Here is a 19,865-nt window from a genome sequence, read left to right as displayed (position 1 = left end):
GAGCGAGCCAGAGGCAGGGAGGAGGCAGTGAAGGAGCAGCTCTCCTCCTGAGTCTCCATCCCGGAGAAGACAGAGTGAGGAAGAAGACCGGGGGAGAAGTCCAGAGTCCCGCCTCACCGCTGCATCCCGGCAGCACCATGAAGTTTAAACCAAGACATCTGCTGTGAGGTACGTCTGTCTTTCTTTGTGCCTCGCCTTTCATCCCTCTCCTCGTCTTCATGAGCACTGTGGGCCAGCAGCAGTCAGGCGCTGGGTGTTAAGTGTGTGTGTGTGTTCAGCAGCAGGTTGCTCTCTGTGTGTGTGGACATGTGCGGTGGTATACGTGGGGCTCTGATTTATCAGAATGTCAGCAGAGATTCTGCTGAGATGTGGTTTCTGTGACATTTGAAGACTGATAGCGTGTGATCAGACCCATTCTTTTTGGTTTTCCCCCTCATCGTTTTACTCACAGTTGGTGTGCCGGACAAAAACACATCAGTAAAGACTGTGAAAATGACTCACTGTGTGTGCCGTTTGTACCAGAGCTTGTCATAACTCCCATATGTTGCTTTCAAAGGGGTCACATTACTAATAATTCTGCACAAATGAACATGTATATTTGTTCCATTCCTTTACTGTTGAGCAGTAATGAATGTATGCTGTTTTTTTTTAAATATAAGTCTTTAAAATACTTTTTTTTTTAATGTGACAATCCAAAACCCCATTTTAAGTACTAAACCTGCTCTGCGGCTAACAAACAGGTCTCTCTGACATAAGTCCGCTTGAGTATCTGTCCACCACTCTCTTCATTAGGGCCATTAAGGATGGTCTAATGTTATCAGGCACATTGGGGGTTATTGATCTGCTAACCTGGTCCCAGGGGTGCAATCACCCCGACAAGCTCCAGGTCTTCATTCTTTTTAACTACGCTACTCACACACGGCTGATACCGTTCCAGGGTGAGAAATGATTGAGTGGACTATAGCGCAGGGACCGTCTTTGTGCAGATGTCATGATGTCATACCGACCGGACCCTCACCTTCCTGGCTGCATGATAGAAAATATCTTCACATTAGAGAGGAAGTGAACTGTAATAACAATAACTTTAAAATATGGTGATGATTGCTGCTTTTTCTCTTTTAAACGAATGATGTAAAAAACTGCAGAGCCTTTTGTTTTTCAGTGAGGAACAGCAGTAGTTGTGCTCGGACTGCCTAAAACATGATGTCATGCCCTTTTTTTACGTCTGCTTCTAATTTTTCAGCAAATTACAGTTAATAAACAAAGGTTTAGATTTCAGAATATGAATGATTATTGACTTGATTTGTGGGTTTAACCAAAATATTCCTGATTTTCAACAAGTAACGCTATCATTTCCATAATTTCCACAGCCTCGTGGAATAAGAGTCTTTTCACCGCTTTGTTTCAGCTCGCAGTATTAATTCAGTATTAGCATTGCCCTCTGGTTAGAGAAGCCTCATTACAACCTCATTTTAATGTTCAGTGTGAATCATTCTCTGCGTTGTGTCTCACTTGCTTTGTCTGTGAAAATCCAGGTGTTTTTTTTGCATAATACCTGTTGATAAGACCAATAAGTGCTACTATGCCACTACGTGTCATGTTTGAGACAACGTGCGATTGTGATATTCAGCCTGTAATTTTAGATTACAGACATTATCCCACCACTTATCAAGCAGATAGGATTAACACCTACAGTTTTAATAAACATCACTTTGCAAGTAACAATTACTATTATTATCACCGCCATTTAATCTGCAGGTTCTTTTTTCTTGATTATGGAATAATCTTTTAATTATTAAAATATCAAGGTGACACAAAAAAAAAACAATACTGACTGAATTTTAGGCCATTTTGCTTAGAAATTACCATATAATTAGTCAATCAACCAATCTATATTTTACATTCCATACTGTCGAGCGGGTATGAGATGCACAGGCAATTGTTGCAGTGGTGAGGTCAGACTGTACTAAGTAGTCCTACAGTAGATGCATGTATTCATGTTGCCCGTGGGCAGCATCTGTGTATGTGTGGACGCGCGCGGATGGCAAAGAAAGTATATGGAGATCAATGCAAGCAGCTGTTCTCTCTGCACTTCAAACGCCGCTCTGTTGTTGGCGCATCAACGCTCCGACAGGCCTCGCGCAAGGGGATCAAAGGCTAATGAGACAGCCATCGCACAAACGCACCCGGCAGACCCATGAATATTGATACAGCTCAGGAGAGAGATGGAGGCAGGGTGTCTTCACTCGCTCAACAGCAGCCCGATAAATTAGAGAGGGGGGGGGGGGGGGGCGACTGTATGCTGGAAGGACTTTGGGGTTTAAAATATGGCCAGAATGTGTGGTCGCTGCTAACCAGGCTGACAGATCGAGTTAGATTCCTTATCTTAAATATCTACCTATATTTCACATTTGAGATGCTTTAGATAATGAATCTGCAACTTTCACTTACATCAACTTACTGTAAGGCGAATGCAACGCGACTCCCACACTAGAAACACAGGTTTTTTTTAAAGCTTTTCTAAAGGCCTTGATGGAGGATTTCAGACAAGTAGACTCAACCAAACGATCGATTGATCAGTCTAAGAAATCTATGTCTGAAGAAATCTACAAGACTGGTGCATCTTTCTGTCGTTGACACGCAAAACACTTTATCACTTTTGTAGGCAAACATATTTTCGGTAATATCAGTAAACTAATCCACTGCACCATCACAATGAAGCCGATATATTTGCCCTTTTCTCACACCTAACATCTGCTACGACAGACATTGCTAAGTGTACGATCGTCGCCTGAAGGTGATACATCCTCCACATGTCGTTGTGTTTCTTGCAGGGTGGCTGTATAGAAGCACACTTAACCGCCTGAATGTCACCCACTAGTTTCGCCCTGTGGTCGACATGTTCTAATCAGCACCTCCTCCTTATGGTTACGTTTGTAAAAAAGAAACAACTAAAATGAGCTAAAGGTGACATTTAGGGTCTCACTATCCAATTGATCCGACTGAAGGTGAGGACCAGAATTAAACGGTTTATCTGGGTTGTATGTCATTCCAGCCCATTTCAGCTGTCAACAGGCAGGCAAATAGACTCTGGAAGAAGGACAAGTACAGCAGCAGGCAGGCTGGGAGGCTGGGAGGCTGGGAGGCTGGGAGAAGGAGACTGATGCGGCAGGAAGGCCATTCACAGTACGTGGGCGAGTGTGCCTCTATCTTGACTCGGGCTCGTAAATCAAGCCTCCCCTCCGGGGGCCTATCTTCCATTCTCAGACCTTCACAACAGCTTGTTCTCCAGCCTGTGACGAGAGGGGCTGTTGTCACAGCAGCTATCGATCGTGTGGGATGAGTTTGTCGGACCGGGGGATTTCACCCATCTGAGCGTGGTCACTGAAGTGTCCCGTCTCGTCTCCGTATCTGTCTGTGGGCTACATGTTCTGTCTTTCAGCCGGGTCACTACGAGCTAACTGTCAGCCGTGTCTCACGGAGCTTTCTTTCCCAAAAACTAACAGAGATTCCAAATAAGGGAAACTTTAAAGAAGCATAGGATGCTGTTGAGTTCAAATTAAAACGTTTGACAAATTGGATCCTTTAAATTTAATGTCACGAGTCAGTTAGAAGTTCATCCAATGCATGGGACTGTTTCCATACAGAAAAGTGACCATTCACAGAACCACTCTCAGTACATACTGTTAGCTTAGCTTAGCATAAAGATGAGAAACAGGGGGATTGGTAGCCTCTAAAGCTCATTGCATTTTATATTTTGTTCATTTAAACACAATCAAAAGTGTATAAAGTGTCTTGGCATTTGCATGGATTAAAAAAACTAAATATAACGTGTTATTTTTGTTTCCAGTCTTAGATGTGGCAACAAAGCACACGTTTCAGATTCAAGCATGTTAAAGTTACGTGAAAATGTTTTTATTTGTTGTTACTGCTGCAACACATAACAAAAGAACAAGCACATCTACAGCATGTTTGTGTTAATCATGGTACGTTATTCATTTCTAATATTACTTGTAGTTTAATCTCTCTGGGCTGTTGTTTATAATGCTACACTACAGTGTCTATGCAAATAGATTTGGGGTGATGTTCAGATACCAGAGAATTATGTTTCCACAGTTGTACTACAACGTGACTCAAAGTAAACCCAGTGCAGAGAGGTGAACCTTTGAATAATTCTCATTATTTGCAGATTCTCTGATCCGTTTGAACTACAAAGCAAATACACAAAGACGAATATGCTTTAAGATAACACAATGATACGTGTTATTATAAATAAATATATAGTATGGAGTATTTTAATGTTCTTTGGTGTTGGCCCTGTTGCTTCTGGGTTCATACATGACTAGACTAACAAGATACTTTAATGACTTCCTGGATGAGAAGCTAAATTTAAATCAAATGCAAATTACATTTCTGGATAGTGGCTCTACAAAAAAAAAAAAAAAAAGAAGTTTAATCCTGCACAGTTATGGATTTCCAATAGTATTCTCCCCCAAAGTCATACTACTTTAAAACCAAGTAGTTACATTATTCACCGGCGCTCACTCCACCCTTTCAAAGCCAATTAGGTGAACGTTTCATGGAAATCACAGACAGTATTTTATCTCCTGATGTCATTTTGAATTCAAGGGGGAATAAATTACACAAATGCGACAGTTCCAAAATTAAAGACCCCAATCCATCCGACACTGCTGTCAGGTGAATACTTAACAAGATAAAATCCACAATTATGGGATTTTTTCTTTTCTTATTTTCCACATGCAGCACTTCTTTCCTCTGCTTCATTTCTTTTGCCTGAGAGCGGACACATATTTTAAACACGGATGTCTGATTCATTGAATGGAAGGAGTGGTTTAATTATAAAAAAAGACAACGATTCCAAACTCAGATTTAATGTCCAACAAAAAAAAAGTTATTTAACACTGCTGCCAAAAACTCATTTTAATCACAGGGAGTTTGTGAGAATTCATCCTTTTTTTTAAAATGATTTTCATCTCTCTGGTCTCAGACGTGGCATGTAGAAGAAAATGTATTGAAAACGATAACAGCGGTAATATTGCGCCACCGTGTCACCAGTGCCTCCTCGTTCTTTGTCCTCGGGCGGTTTCAAAGCATTTCTTCATCTTGTTTCCTCACCCTGATAGCCTAGTTTGTGAAACTCCACCAGCGCTGCACACGAGAGCACTCCCACTCAACCTCCCAGCCTGCTGAGAGCACTTGAAAGCAATTTTCTTTTAATCAAGTTCACTATAAAGGCCCCTCTGATGCCAACCTCAGCAACACTACCATTTTGTCTCCCCCCCTCCATCGCTCTCTGCATTATATTGATTTCTTCATGAGCGGTATGAAACACTGTTTACTGACATAATGAGAATTCTCGTTGAGTTTATTGCTCTTTCAGGACAGATACAAATATAGGTGCGCTTTTAAGTGGAGGCCTCGTTTTTCAAATATCAGCATCTACTTCTGGGCAACAAACCTTTTCAAAAACAGCGTTTTTCTACATTAAGTATTCAGATCTGTACCAATACATGTAAAAATGCCTTCTAAATACAGTAAAAGTTATGCATTCAAAATCTTACTGAAGTATTATCAGCAAGATGTATTTTAGTTTTAAAAAGTACTAATTATTTACAACAAATAACAATAATTTCCAGTTTAGATTAATCTGCCGACTATTTTTTGGACAGAAACTAATCAAAAACCCTCAGAAATTAGTCAAAAGCACTCATGCAAATATCAGTCCAAGGTGACATCTTAAAATTGTCCAACCATCAGTCCAAAACTCAACAATATTTCATAATTATTAAATGATGGAGAAATCCCATATTTACGAAGCTAAAACCAGCTTCTTTTATTTAAAAAAGTGTTACAATAGTAGTTATTTTATTGTGCCTGATTGAGTTGGAGCTATTTTATATGTGGTTAGTAGCGCAGAGGCTCCGAATGTGTAATGTAAATGAATTATCCCTAAAGCTGTCAGACAAATATCAAAAGTAAGAAGTTTTCCTCTGAGAAGTAGTTGGGTAGTAGCCTATGAAGTAGTATAAGTACACACACCTCTAAATTGTACGTGAGAAAATGTTCTTAGGTACATTCCACCACTTTCTTCAACCTTGCACTTTTGAAGACAGGTGGGATTTGTAGTTCCTGTCAACTCATGCGGTGCCATCTATCTCCGATGTCCTCAGGCAGAGAAGTTTCTGCTGTATCATATTAGCAATGAATATATTTTATAACCACTTAATAGTCGCTGACCTTGAGAGTGATGCTCTGGGGGGGATATGCATGTTTCCCTCCTGAATCATTAATTCAGAGCGTCTCGACAAGAAGTCCCTCTTCCATTCATCGCGACTGCAGACGTGTACTGTAGCTTACATAACGATGCTGCAGTGAGGCGATAAAATACATATGAACTATGACGTCAGGGTTCGATTCCTTTTTCAACAGAATACAGGTCGATGACAGACTCAGACCAGAACTCTGGCAGCGGTGGCCCTTCAAGTTAGGGATCCTAGCGCCCCCATCAGGCTAATTAGGGTAACTTTCTCGAGCCAATATGGGGACAATAAACAATAATTGACATCATGAAGAGTTGCCTATTTACAAATCCAGCTTACAACATTTGCATTAATTTGAAGGTGAATGTAAGCCCAATACTCACTCTGCTTTTAGCTCTAACTTTGGTCTCCCCCAACAAAAAAGAAATAACTTGTTTGCTTCTGACCAGTTTAGTCACTGTTTCGGCTTGCTGCGCCCAAATGTTACACAATGAGAGTGGTGTGTGTGTGTGTGTGTGTGTGTGTGTGTGTGTGTGTGTGTGTGTGTGTGTGTGTGTGTGTGTGTGTGTGTGAGCCAGAACAGTAAACTAACTCATGGTCCAACTAAACATTTCACTGTATCGAAGACAAATGCTTGTTCAAACTCCAACCTCGCAAATATTTCCTCCTCCAGGCTGGAGACATCATCATCGTTTAGTTTGGCTGGAATGAGATGAATGACATCACTGAATTTCTTGCCGTTTTTCCTTTCGTGCATCTCCAGGTCAAGAGGACATGATGAGCCCATGAAGACCGCCGGCTGTGAGTGAATCTCCGAAGACCGAACACAGAGGTGAGCCTCGCTAGCCACTCTCTCCTGTCAAAGATATAATAACACGGATACTTAAAAATGATTGATGGTAGTCCAGAGTTAAAGTGGCAGTCCGTAAGATTTGAGATACGTTGCGTCAAGCAGCCTCTTAGGTGGGAGATGTAACGTTTTCCCTCATTCGCAGTCACTTTGCTTCTTGATGACGTGCCCTTTTTTCACTTCCATTCGTTTTTTGTTTGTTTTTCTTCAGACTGGAAGTTGAATGGTCTTTTTTCTCTGTTGATCCTCCATTGTGAGTCAGCAGTAATGAAATGTACCCGGTCAAACACTTTAGACTAGAGGCAGCCTGACTCAGCAGTTGGAAGTTACAGATTTCCGATTACAAGTAAACGCAGCATATACTTCCGTGAGTAGTTCCACCTGGGCAGACCTGCTGATTGACGTCAATAGCAAATGTTTTTTTCACCAATTTGGAATTTTGGGCAGGAATGTCACCACAGACAGTCACCTATTAAACAGCAAGTACAGCCACTTTCATTACTGGGCCATAGGATCAATCATTGTTTTAACTCACTCTTTGATAGAGTGTAACTTAAAAGACAATTAAATATATGAAAATGTTACAGAGTGCCACTTTAAGTGTGAGCAGTATTTCAAATGTTAGAAATGAGCGATAACTGGGGTTTTTCCTGTTGGTGGCTTCCAGATTTCAGTTCAGTACTTCCTCCGACGTGATCTACTGCAGAAAAGGACAGAATGAAATGCTAAAGTTGATGTAGTGACGGCGAGTGTGATTTAACACTATGCCGCAGACACTAGAAATACAACCGAAGAGCAGCTGGCGTATCTGCTTACAGCGCAGCCAAATTGTTTTTAATAAAGAGGTCAATCAATAACAGCTGCAACCGCAATCTGATTTTAGGCTGCACACGGCGGCTGTAGTTCTCAGCACAACAGCAGGACACAGTTAACTTGCTGAGGAGTTGGATGCTCCTCCTTTCATTAGTCCCTGAAATATATCCAACTGACCAGCTGACGGAGAGAAAAATGCAGAAAATATCTTTGTTTTGTAGATTATTGTTGGCTCATTAAGTGCGACAAACATATTTCCTGTGACTACTTCACAATAAACACCACCGTGTGTTGAGCCAGTTGGACACCAGGAAGCAGCAGCAAATGATCAGTTTGCATTCATACACAGTTAGGAGAGTGTACTGTAAAGAGTGAGGTTGTTTGTTAGAAACTGTACTGCTGGATTATATGCTGCTGTTTCCTTGAAATCATTTTCCCTTGAATAACAACGAAGATGACTAACAGAGAGGTAATTGCATTATTTGTATATTCGGGAAACATTACATTGCATGGAGGATTGGGGGGGGGGGGAGTACCTCGATTTAAAGGTCAGAAATTTACAGATCAATATTCCAAACCTGAAAAGCCTTAGCCAGACTGTTCTTTCTATGTATTTTAAAGTGGTTACACATGTAGCCATCAGAGAAGCGGCTCATTTCAATTCCCCCTTTCACTCCCCTGCTGCTGCATTGATCCCCAAGAGCAAACCCTGTGGTGCCCATGCAGGATTGAAGCCTTGTAGTTACATTTCTACCCTGAGAGCTCCATTAAAGTAGAGGCAAAGTGACCGCTACATGCAGAGACTGCAGCAATGATGACTGTTTCCTGCATATAACCTTTACAGAAACGTAGGCGTTTTAATTGAAAGCATGAAAGAAAATACGCCAAATCAATTATAATAATAATAGTATCAAAAATGTTTGTACAAAAAAATATAAACTGCATTCAACCCTTGATTAATTGTGCAAAACCAAATTAAAATAAATTATAAAACTCCATAACTACCTCACATAAACAGTACTGTTTTTATATGTAGCTAGATAGCTAAGCAACATACAGTATAGTGTAATATCTAATAATATAATCCAATCTGGAGGTAATAGTTTAAGCAGAATGTAAGTATGGAAAATGACATCCTACCCAGCTGCTTAATGTGCTTTAATGAAACCGCCAAAAGAGCCACGTTAAACTGGCAGCACAAAAGGTTCGCTCACCAATTAAAGTGAAAAATGAATACAGCCACGAAATATCTATTGGATATTAAAGTGCAAGACTTTGTGAAAATGGGAATCTGAGTGAAAGCAGGATAAAAGCTTTGGACGTTAATAGGTACCTTCCCTCTCGACTTTTCCTATTTCCAGCTCCAATCTTCTGTTTCAGCTCCCTATATATTCTGGGGCCCATTCAGAGGGAAAAACTGCAGCGCTGCAAAAATAAAAATAAAATAAAAAACCCTGAGGTGATTATCTGGTCGCATCTACCTGTTACCAGCTCAAGTTGTGCAACAATAATGCAGAGTTGTGCAGAGTTCACCCTGCAATCTGTGTTGAAGCCTATGGATGTAGTTAAAGTGTGCATTTAGGCAGTATATATATATATCTGCAGCTACAGACGTAGTATAGAGGTGTAGAGAGATTCCAGCAGTGCACTGCAACCCAGGAGAGGAATGGAAGATTTGCATTACAGAACATGAGCTTTAAACCCTGTGTTTTGTCCCGGTTTTTAATGATGGTACCCTCGCTAAGCTCAGGTTGCGTCGTATCAGCGCTGACCCTCGTGGGCCGAGTCCCGGCGACACCTTCCAATCTGTGTTAATGAGCTGACTCCACTCTGTCTACGGGTCACGGTGATATTTACAGAAACCGCCGTAGCGGCAGATATCCACGCCTCCCCGTGGCTCTCCCTCGCCTCATTTGCATAGCTTTCAGACTTCCCTTTCCTCGCTCTCCCTCTCTCCCTGCTCCTCTGTGATCGACAGGCTCCTTCGCACTTTCTCTTCAGTTTGCGTCGCACATGTTAATTAAAGCCTCTAATTAGCTTTTCCCCACTAAAAGGCCACATTAAATCAGAGTTGGGATGGCAAATGATTCCTGGCATTAGCATAATTGTGTTTTTGAAGTGTAAAGATTTGGGCATTAGGGATACTAGCGCGCGTTTTTGTTTCAGTGATTTGTTGTGTTTTGGGGCGCGGGCCCCGAGGGGCCACTGGAGGTTAGCTGTGTGGGTTTAGGGGCCCCAGGACCCTACAGGGCCTACACACTAATGAGGCCTGCTCCTCTCTGATGGAGCAGATACAGGAAAAACAAACCTGTGATGTGGCACCCCCGGGTGGTCCAGAGAGACTGGCAGAGCGGAACAGGACGCTGGCGTGTGTGTGTGTGTGTGTGTGTGTGTGTGTGTGTGTGTGTGTGTGTGTGTGTGTGTGTGTGTGTGTGTGTGTGTGACAGGAAGAGGAGACAAAAGGGAGATAAAGTTATGACTATTTTTATTAGAACTGCTAGAGATTGGTGTATAGCCTTTTGCCCAATGCATGCTGGGATTGACTCAAGGCCCCAGAGACACAAACAACAGGCAAATACGGAAAATAGATTAATTGATGTAATGAGATATATGTATAATTTCACGTATTACTACATCAAAATTATGTAATAGCTTTCAAAAATAAATTAAACATGCAGGAGTTTAAAAATCGGTATTATACTTTGTCACAATAATATTAATATGTTGTAAAACGACTCCAGGTGAATGCACCAGGGAAATGTGCATCTTTTCATACGACTCTGATGGGATATTTTACTTTGAGATAATTGAGACTATCCAGGTGAAAATTGGATTCATGAATGGGGAACCGCATTAAGACGGTCGATTTTCAAAACCCACCTCCAGGCACTTTAAATTGCAATTAATAAAAAACACAAACAAGCTATTTCTGCTAAGTATGATGCATTGATGAAAGGTTGGGAGGTGTGAGCGTCACAGTTATCCACGACACTGATTCCTGCATAGACCCACCGAGATGCTCATGTGTGAACTGTAATTCCACCCTGAATAACCACATACAGAATGTGTCCATCAGCTGTATTGAGACGTTTCCATGCGGGTGGGATGATGATTTCAAAAATCAACCTCCTTGTTAGCGGTGAGGGCCACACCACCACTCGCCCCAGGTGATGTCCTCTATTACAGCATGATATACCTGGATTTACTGGTGATTAGTCCCCAGCTCTCCAACATGACTGAAGCTGTCACCTCGCCACCAGTCGTGCCTTGCGGTAGACATGATGTACTTTTCAGGAACTTCCTCTGGGCCAACTCGCCGGCTGACTACTGTGGATAAATTATTCAGGGTGAACTTGTCTACCTAAAGGCACAGTGGTGGAACAGTGACAGTTTTTTTGGGGGGGGGGATGGGTTGTGTGATAGCTGAGAGTGTTGTCATATGAGTTATTATTGAAGCAGCCAGATATGCAGCAGATCCACACTCCCGGCCTTGAATCCGCTCCGGGCATGAAAAGCCATTAAGATGCATTGGGGGAAGCGGAGTTGAAGAAACAGGGCGCAGACTGAATTATCGCCACTTCTACACAAGCCATACTTTTTACTTTTTTTTTTTTTTATTATGAATTATAATTAAATGACTTTTATAGCAGCAGTCAAATAATTTCTGTTCCTTCAAAAGACTGCCGTTGATTGCATGAGGACACACGGCCATGTTCACGGGGTGACACGTGACATTTTGGAAAGATTTTTTAATGGCACAAAAGCACAGCATTGTGTGTGTGTGTGTGTGTGTGTGTGTGTGTGTGTGTGTGTGTGTGTGTGTGTGTGTGTGTTTTATTACGCATTAGAGAGGAAGAGAGATGCAGGAACGGTAATAAAAACGCCAAAGAAATAGAGAAAGCCAAAGAGGAGGAGGATGGGGAGAAACAAACAACAGACAGAAAGTGGGTGAAATATTGAGACTGCAAGCAGCGCCAGGCTGTTTGGAAGTCTAACATTCATTATGTCGCTTTCACTGGTGCTGGTAGTCAGAACACAGTGGGAGCTCTCGGCCAGTTAGTTTCTTATGTCCAAGTTTTACCAAGCTTATGTAGCTTCTATATTCTCCTGCGTTTGTTGCATTTGCGGGCGATCCGGCCTCGTAAAGTCAACAGGTGTAAAGTGATGAGCCTAACTAAAGTTGCAGTTGGACCTGATGATGTCGCGGGATTGAAAAAGTCAGAGGATGACCAAAGTTTTTTTTCCAAAATTCATCCTGAGGGGAATGTGTGTTTGTACCAAATGTCATGACAATCCATCCAATAGTTTTCTAAGGCATTTTCATTTAAAGCCACAAATGTCAACCTCGCGGTAGCGCTGGAGGAAAAGGCACCGCGGTCAGATGGATTCTTCCTCTGGGGACCATTGCACTGCCAATCCATCAAACTAATTTAGAGATTTCAGTCTGGACCAAAGTGGTGGACGGATCAACTGACAGACTAATATTGCCGTCGGTGCAGCCGTACCTCTAGCGTGGCTGTAAATAATGTAGATTTTTTTTCCCCCTCCGGAGAGTCCAAAGGAAATATTCTAACGTTTAATAAAAGCATGATTTGCTCCCAAAAATAGGCTACTCTGCTGTACTTGTCCAACAGACGAGTAGTTTTTAAAGCGTGAGAGTTACCAGTCATGCATCTGTGTTTCAACATTACATCATTAGACTTTAAATGAGCCGTGGTGTGCTTACAGGTGTGCATTTATTAGCCGTTTCACAGCAGCTCGGAAAGTGACTCAGCAAACCAGAACTGAGCACAGAAGCAATCTGTTCATTAAGCAGTAAAAAAAGAGAAACTTAAAACATCTCCAGTCTGCAGAAATGTATAGAAAAAATGACCTGAAGTTCACCCTATAGGTTGTTTCTGATTATAAATGATAAATTAAAGGACTTATTTATTCATTAAAGTGTTTTCATTTATTTTTTGCTGTCAGTATTCAGTTTAACAAAATAACTATACATGCGGTCCTTAATAATGCAGAAATAACATACAAATATTTGAGAGATTAGTGTGTGTGTACGCCTTTAAGAGCCAGTGACAGACAAGCGATGGATACAAGCCGATGACAAGATGACAGGAGCAAGAACAAACTGATATTTTCATTTAAAACATCCAGAGGCCTCATTTAAGAAAGGGAGGGGGCGGAGGGAGCTCCAGATATCACGACACAAATATGACAGGTAAACAAACGCACACACACACACACACACACCCTCTGCAGCCCTGATTGAGTGTAAGTGTCTGCGTCGGCGGTCAAGGTCAGCTGATAATGGGAGAGATTGAGGACAGGGTGAGGTGGGGGGGGGTCGGCAGCAGTCTCAGGTAATGAGATTTACGACCCTGAGCTCTCACTGCACCCCCCCACCCCCACCCCCCCGCTGCACCTCCCACCCCACCCCTCGCCTAACATGATTTATAGATCTAATAGACGTCAGCGCTCCCGCCGAAGATAGAGGCTTCACATTATCACTGAGGGAAAGTCATCCGTTCAACAGGGCAAGAATGCAGACAACTCTACCAATATGTCCCTGTGTGTGTGTGTGTGTGTGTGTGTGTGTGTGTGTGTGTGTGTGTGTGTGTGTGTGTGTGTGTGTGTGTGTGTGTTAATAATTAATTTAAAATTTAATACAACAAAATGTTTTGTTACTGATTTTTAAAGCTGCAACAATCAATATGTTTCTATTCACAAACAAACGACTATATGTAACGTGAATGGGATAGCTTCTGACTAACTAATGATCACTGTTCCTGAAGTACTTGATGAGGGTGAGGACAAGATCATGGTTTGGGTCACACTAAGAATGTTATTTAAGAGAAAGTAAGTTAACAAAACTATGGTCAAATGAGTCAAAGATGACTCGCTTTCACACAAACAACAGTCTCCTGAGTGAAAGTCCTGTGTTTTTTGACCCATCCTTCGACAAATCCTTCAACCTCACAAGGACTGTCTCGCTTTCTATACCACCTCTGCTCTGACAGCTAACCGATGGCTTTACATTGGAGTTCATTGAGTCTGGTGCATCACATACAGATGCTAAAACAAATAACAGCTTAAAATTACATTCATCCAGAAGGGGAGTAAATACCACGCAATGCAGTCAGTATTTGATGATGAATATGAGTTGAATAAACATCATGTTATCTCAACTAAATAATGAACAATGTCTCCCTTGATAACATATTTGTTTGCTAAATCTAAAAAAAAAGAACAAAGTGAGGAAAACTGAAGCAATTACAGACCACTTTAGAAGTGTAACTAAAAACAGATTGCAGGAATTAAAAAAAGGGAATTCAGAGGGTGATGAGCTGCCTCACGGAAGTAATGGGATTATTCTAGCATGCCACCATCCGTGCTCTTCTGCTCATTGTGCTAAACACTCCAAACAAAATGACATTCGACTGAAACGACACACGACGCCATTGTTCCAGCGCGCTGCACAAGCCAGCCGGGGCGCGGGGCGAGGATGGAAGCCATTGAACTTCCTGCTCATTACCGGCACAACCTCTACTAGAGCAGCAAAACAACACTGAGTGTCGGCTCTGTTTACTGATGCTTCTGCTCAAAAAAAAAAAAAAAAAAAGGGAGCAACAACAATATGGTGACAGCCAGATTGCCTCCCAATAGATGTGGTGCTAATATTTGCACTAGGCCTGCTGTACGTGTTGAAAAAGATGGTGGATTGGATTTCGGGGCACAAACTCACACACACGACGCGTACGAACCCTTCAGCTGTTTGCTCTGTTGCAGTTCCCATCTCCGTGTATTTGGAGAATCAAACCAATAAGCCCCCCTGCTAAGCCCGGCCCAGCAGTTATTGACATGCTGCCTTTTGTATTGTCTGGAAGCTTATTCATATGCACTGTGTGTGTTTGTGTGTTTGCCTTTTGTGCCAAGAAGCAGTTACTTTAAACAGATTGACACTGAAGGGCTCCGAGATGTGAGAGCAGCTGTGGAATTTGGATGCAAATAGAAAATGGAGATGTCACATTAATGCCCTGACATCGCTTAGCACTTAAATGTGTTCTGAAATTCTTCGATTGCTTTAAAAGTTAGCTCAGTCATTTCTCGCAAGGACACAACATTGAAGGATGATTTTGAATATAAAAAAAAAGATATGTTGCAACCAGTGACTGACAGGAGTTTCAGGATAATAGGGATTCAAAACCAGTCTGAAGGGCATTTACATAACAGTGTCAGCTTTATTCAACCCCAGCACACAGCTTACTTCTCTACACTATATATTGGTCAGCGTTGAGCATTAGACATCTTTTCCATAATGTGTGCCTGAGAATATGAGTCTGAATATGAGTCCCATTTGTTTAATTATTATACTATACGTCACTTAATTTTCAGCAGCAGAGTAAAGTTTTATTTGCAATTTTTAGATAAAAAGTGTAAGCATTGACTGCAAGACTATTTTTGTGATTATTAAGACTAATATTACACCAATAATAGATGCAGATATATAAACTGCATTATATTAACGTTGCAAATTACGGGTGAAATAAGCAACCAACAATATTCATCAGTATTTTAAATATATATCACACTGCCTTTATGTCACGTAACCATTCACAACAAACAACATAACAAACAAACTTTTTTTTTAAACCCAATGATGTTTTCGTAAATCATGTAGTCTTGTTTCAGTCGTTCAGTTCACAACATGCCTGTCGCTGCTGCTCTCAAAAGGTCAGTCCTTCTGGGAAGAGTGTAGCTTTTTTACGGCGGCTCACTTTTCATGGACTTTCAATTATTTAGAATTCAATTTATACATACAGAGTAACCGATTAATTGGAGAGGTGTCAGGAAAATGATGCATAATACATTTTTAAAAGTATCCCCAAGAGGAATCTAACGCACACTAACATTTCTAGGGAACTGCCCTTTCAGATATTATTCTGATAGTATTTGTAACATTTCACAGATGAGAGAAAGAGCAGATGTAACAGAAAACACGTTCTGCTCTTAAGACTCCGCATTTACATAGAAGATGCCTTCGTAACCTGATGCTGCTCCCCACAGCACGCCTCCGAAATCCTATTATCTCTCCCATCTCATTTTATCTCATCACACCCGGCGTCTCTGTGTGGGTGTGTGTCGGTGCTGAAGCCAAAGGGGAAGTTTGTCATTTTTTGATAACAGGTGGGATAAGAATTGCACTCATGCAAAGACAAAAAAGCAACACAGTTTTAAAAGAAATGGAACAAAACTCCGTTTCTTTGTTCTGAGAATCCAATAGTTATTTAAAGAAGCACGGAGAGGATGCTCTTTTTAATTTTGTTTATTTGTCCGCTACTCAGCTCTTTTCACCTGCGGTAATGTTCTCGGCTGGGAGGACAATGATTAGTGCTGTTCAAGTGTTCTCTGCAATTTTCAGCTCAATGGAGAAAAAGCACTGTTGATTTCTCTGCGGGGTCTCGGACGCTTTATTAGCACAGAACGAAAAGAGGCATTTTTGTCTGTTTTGTTAGTTTAAAAAAAGAAAACTTCTTCTGAGCTCCACTCGGAGTATGAATGTCATTTTCTGATCCTTGCCCCTCTTCTTCATCAGCTCATCATCCTTTAGTTCATCCTCATTCCCAGTATTACATGCCATCATTTCACTTGTCACACACATAATAATCTGCCAGATTAATAAACAGACACTTAAAAACCACACGCATTCAAACAAGTACAGTAGCAGCACTTCAACGCTTAAACATTACAGCTTCAACACAGAGAGAGAGGGAGAGAGAGCTTAAAATGGCTGCTGAAAATCAGAATGCTGGAGCTGAACCAAGCCCAGCAGACGGTGGACAGGCTTGCGGTTGGATGGCTGGGTTCGAAGGCAGCAGCTTGTTAGGGTGGAAATGGATTAGCGCGAGGCACAATGGGAGTCTTAGGCGTGTCTGCGGTGTTGTGTTAAAGCCCTGCCTACGTTGCCCGGGCTGCTAGACTCATTTATGCCCAGCGGTGCATGCAGCAGCCAATTCTCAAAAACACACACACACACACACACACACAGGGCTTTTTCTAATTGCCATGGTTTCTTCTGCACTTGCGGCGACAGTCTTGGTTTCGGCATCCATCAAAGCATGGGAATTAACCTGCGGCGCCGCACAATTGTTTTTGTTTTGTCACATGCAGCCGGTATAGTGGAGTTATTCCTCTAACACGGTTAGAATGTGGGAGACACTGTTAGTTTCTGAACAGTGAGCAAGTTCTCCTCACCTGAAGATAGAAAAATGGATTTTCACCGGATTGGAACAACGTATTTACTATAGTGATCTATTTTAAACGTGGTTTCTATGTTAGTAGTGATATGACGACTTTGGCCCAGAGTGAAATTAGCAGGCCTCTCCCTCCACAAGCTGGCTGGGTGGAGCTGGCTCATCAGGGAGATTCAGCTCACCTGGTCTGGCTGCAATGCTATATAAGCTGGTGGCAGTCGGCCAGCCTGTCTTTACCTGACTTCCACCCTGTTTGGGTTTGCTCTCAGCATTTAGCTCACGGCACCACTGTTCTGTTGTACAACCTCACAGAGCTGCTAGCATGGCTGCAGACTGTTATAGAGATAAATGACAACTGTAGGCCAATGATTTCTTGAACTTTTTCCTCCAACTTGTCCATGAAGGGCTTATACAAGCAGCAGTTGCAGTAACATTTTTGCCAAATACATATTTGGAATGAAATATCTAGTTGCTTTTGCCTACTTTTGATAGATGGGTAAATAGCATTATGTGATACGTGTCCATGTTGAAGCAAAATGATGATTTATAGCTCACTATTAACTGAATAGTGAATGAGAGTCCACAGAATTAATGAGGATTTCTTTGTGGGTATTTTATGCCTTTATTAAATAGCAGTTAGTGGAGAGATGACAGGAAATGGAGGGGAAAGAAGGAGGGGAAGACCAGGACACAAAGTCTTTGTGGTTAGCATGAGAGGCATGTCTGAAATGCAAAAAAACCCAACAAAAACCAATCCCACCTTACTCGTCAACAAGTCACAGCTGAATATTGAATATCTAACACATTTTGACATTTGTCAGTGGGAAAAGCCCCGGTTGTAAATAATAACGATGGCTGAATCCTATTTAGCACCCGAATGGAACAGAGTGCTGGTTAATGGTATTAGTAACACCTGTGCTCTATGACGAGTCAAACTGTCGGCTCGGATTCACACCTAGAAGGAATTAACCCTGATCTGCATGTCTTTGGACTGCAGGAGGAGAAAACCAGGGGGAAACCTAGCAGGCAAACTCCACACAGAAAGTTCATCAAAGAGAGACACGGTTGTGAAGGCACTGTGTGACTGACAGGTGAACTCTGGGAAGTGCAGGAACAAGACTTCACAACAAAGAGTGCAACAAAGAAAAAAAAACACCAGATGTTGGCTAAGCTTATTGGTCCCAAAAATACACCCATAGTTGCATTTTCCAATGACAGAGAATGCATTCGATGCTCGTATGTTGAAAGATACGACTGGTGACTTTTTATAAAGTTTTTAATTGGCATCACGTCTCATAAAATAGATTCCCCCTGTGCCATAGATTCTCATTGTTGACACATCAATAAAGTCCCTTTCCCTCAAGAGAAAAACACACTTATATCCACTAATGTTAGTTTGGAGGTAAAGCTACAATTGGCATTCATTCCTGGGAAAAATGAGTCACAGGTATCGGCTTAAGCTCCAATCAGCAATGATTAAAATATGACCCCCTGGTGGACATGCTAATATTTGACCCTTTTCCAGCGCACTGCGATGTGATAACCCAACACACCAGATGGTTTGTCAAGGAACCATCGGATGAGCCGTCATTGGAAACTGTTTTGGGAAAAGGGCTGGAGATTTTCAAAAAAATACTTGGCAGATGACTGGTTGAGCCATCTGTCAATCAGTCGGTTGCCGAGGCCAGTCGGGAGAAGAGCGTAAAAACAGCTTTGCCTTCTTCTGCTGTTCTTTGCGCTTCTTTCGATGATGAAATACTCTCTGGGTTTGATGTAACGATGCTAATGCAGCGTCAACGCAAACCTCTCGTTGCTAAGCCACGCCCATAGCTGCCAGAGGATGCTCCTCAGAGGATGCTGATTGGTCCACGTTCTGGCTTAGTGATGCTTGTCTGTATGTATATATGTATTAATAAAATCTACTTTTTTAGGACAATTCTTATAATTTATCAACAAATAAACATACAATCAATATGCTCTAAGCTGTCAGGAGGAGTATAGGTTTTTACTCTTTTCATGGGATTTATAGCTAATGAGAACACAGTTTCTTGTCCTCAGAATCTCACTGGATTTGAATGCATCATCGTGAGAAACGAGAAGTGAAAATCGAAATAGTTTTGGGAGCAGACATCTCAAAATGGCTCATTTAAGTGCTAAAATCAGCCAACGCCAAATGTGTGCGTGTGGTCATGGCTCTAGTTTTCGGAGCCGGGGTAAATGAGGATTGACAGGCCCCTAATGCCCTCTGCAGCGAACAAATGGATAATTGAGAATCCTGTTGTGACGCCCCCCGTCCTGTGTCTGAGATGAGACACATAGCCATCTGAGCACTCCAATGACACAGCCAGAGATTGATTTTGTGAGTGTGTGTTTGTGTGTAAGAGTATGACAAAAAAAAAAAGATGAATTTATTCTCTGACTTTCATGGTATCTGTCACAGTATTTACATATTCATTCCTCATACCATAATGCAGTGACAGTGATGTTATTCCGTCGCTGCCTCCGTGGTGTCAGTTCTGCATTTGTGCTCTTTGCGTTTACGGACGACCTCTAAAGAACAAGCACTGGGATTTAAATCCAATGTAAACCCGTCACAGCTGGACATCTCTGCCCTGTTACCCACTCAGAAATAAATGGATATGTAGGGAGCTGCACACTTATTATTATTTTCAT

At 41.7% G+C, this 19,865-nt stretch overlaps 1 long non-coding RNA gene across 1 annotated transcript in view; it reads left to right on the top strand.

Moving 5' to 3' along the window:
* The window catches only part of LOC311031972, a 37,724-nt gene continuing 17,859 nt past the window's right edge, over positions 1-19,865 (top strand). The window contains exons 1-2 of the long non-coding RNA XR_014599127.1: positions 1-168; positions 7,045-7,113. This is a non-coding gene — a long non-coding RNA (uncharacterized lncRNA). The remainder of the gene's footprint in view (positions 169-7,044; positions 7,114-19,865) is intronic.

The sequence above is a fragment of the Eutrigla gurnardus genome (assembly GCF_963514095.1).
Source record: "Eutrigla gurnardus genome assembly, chromosome: 21".
Classification (NCBI taxonomy): Eukaryota; Metazoa; Chordata; class Actinopteri; order Perciformes; family Triglidae; genus Eutrigla; species Eutrigla gurnardus.
This window is presented reverse-complemented; position numbering and strand designations above follow the sequence as displayed.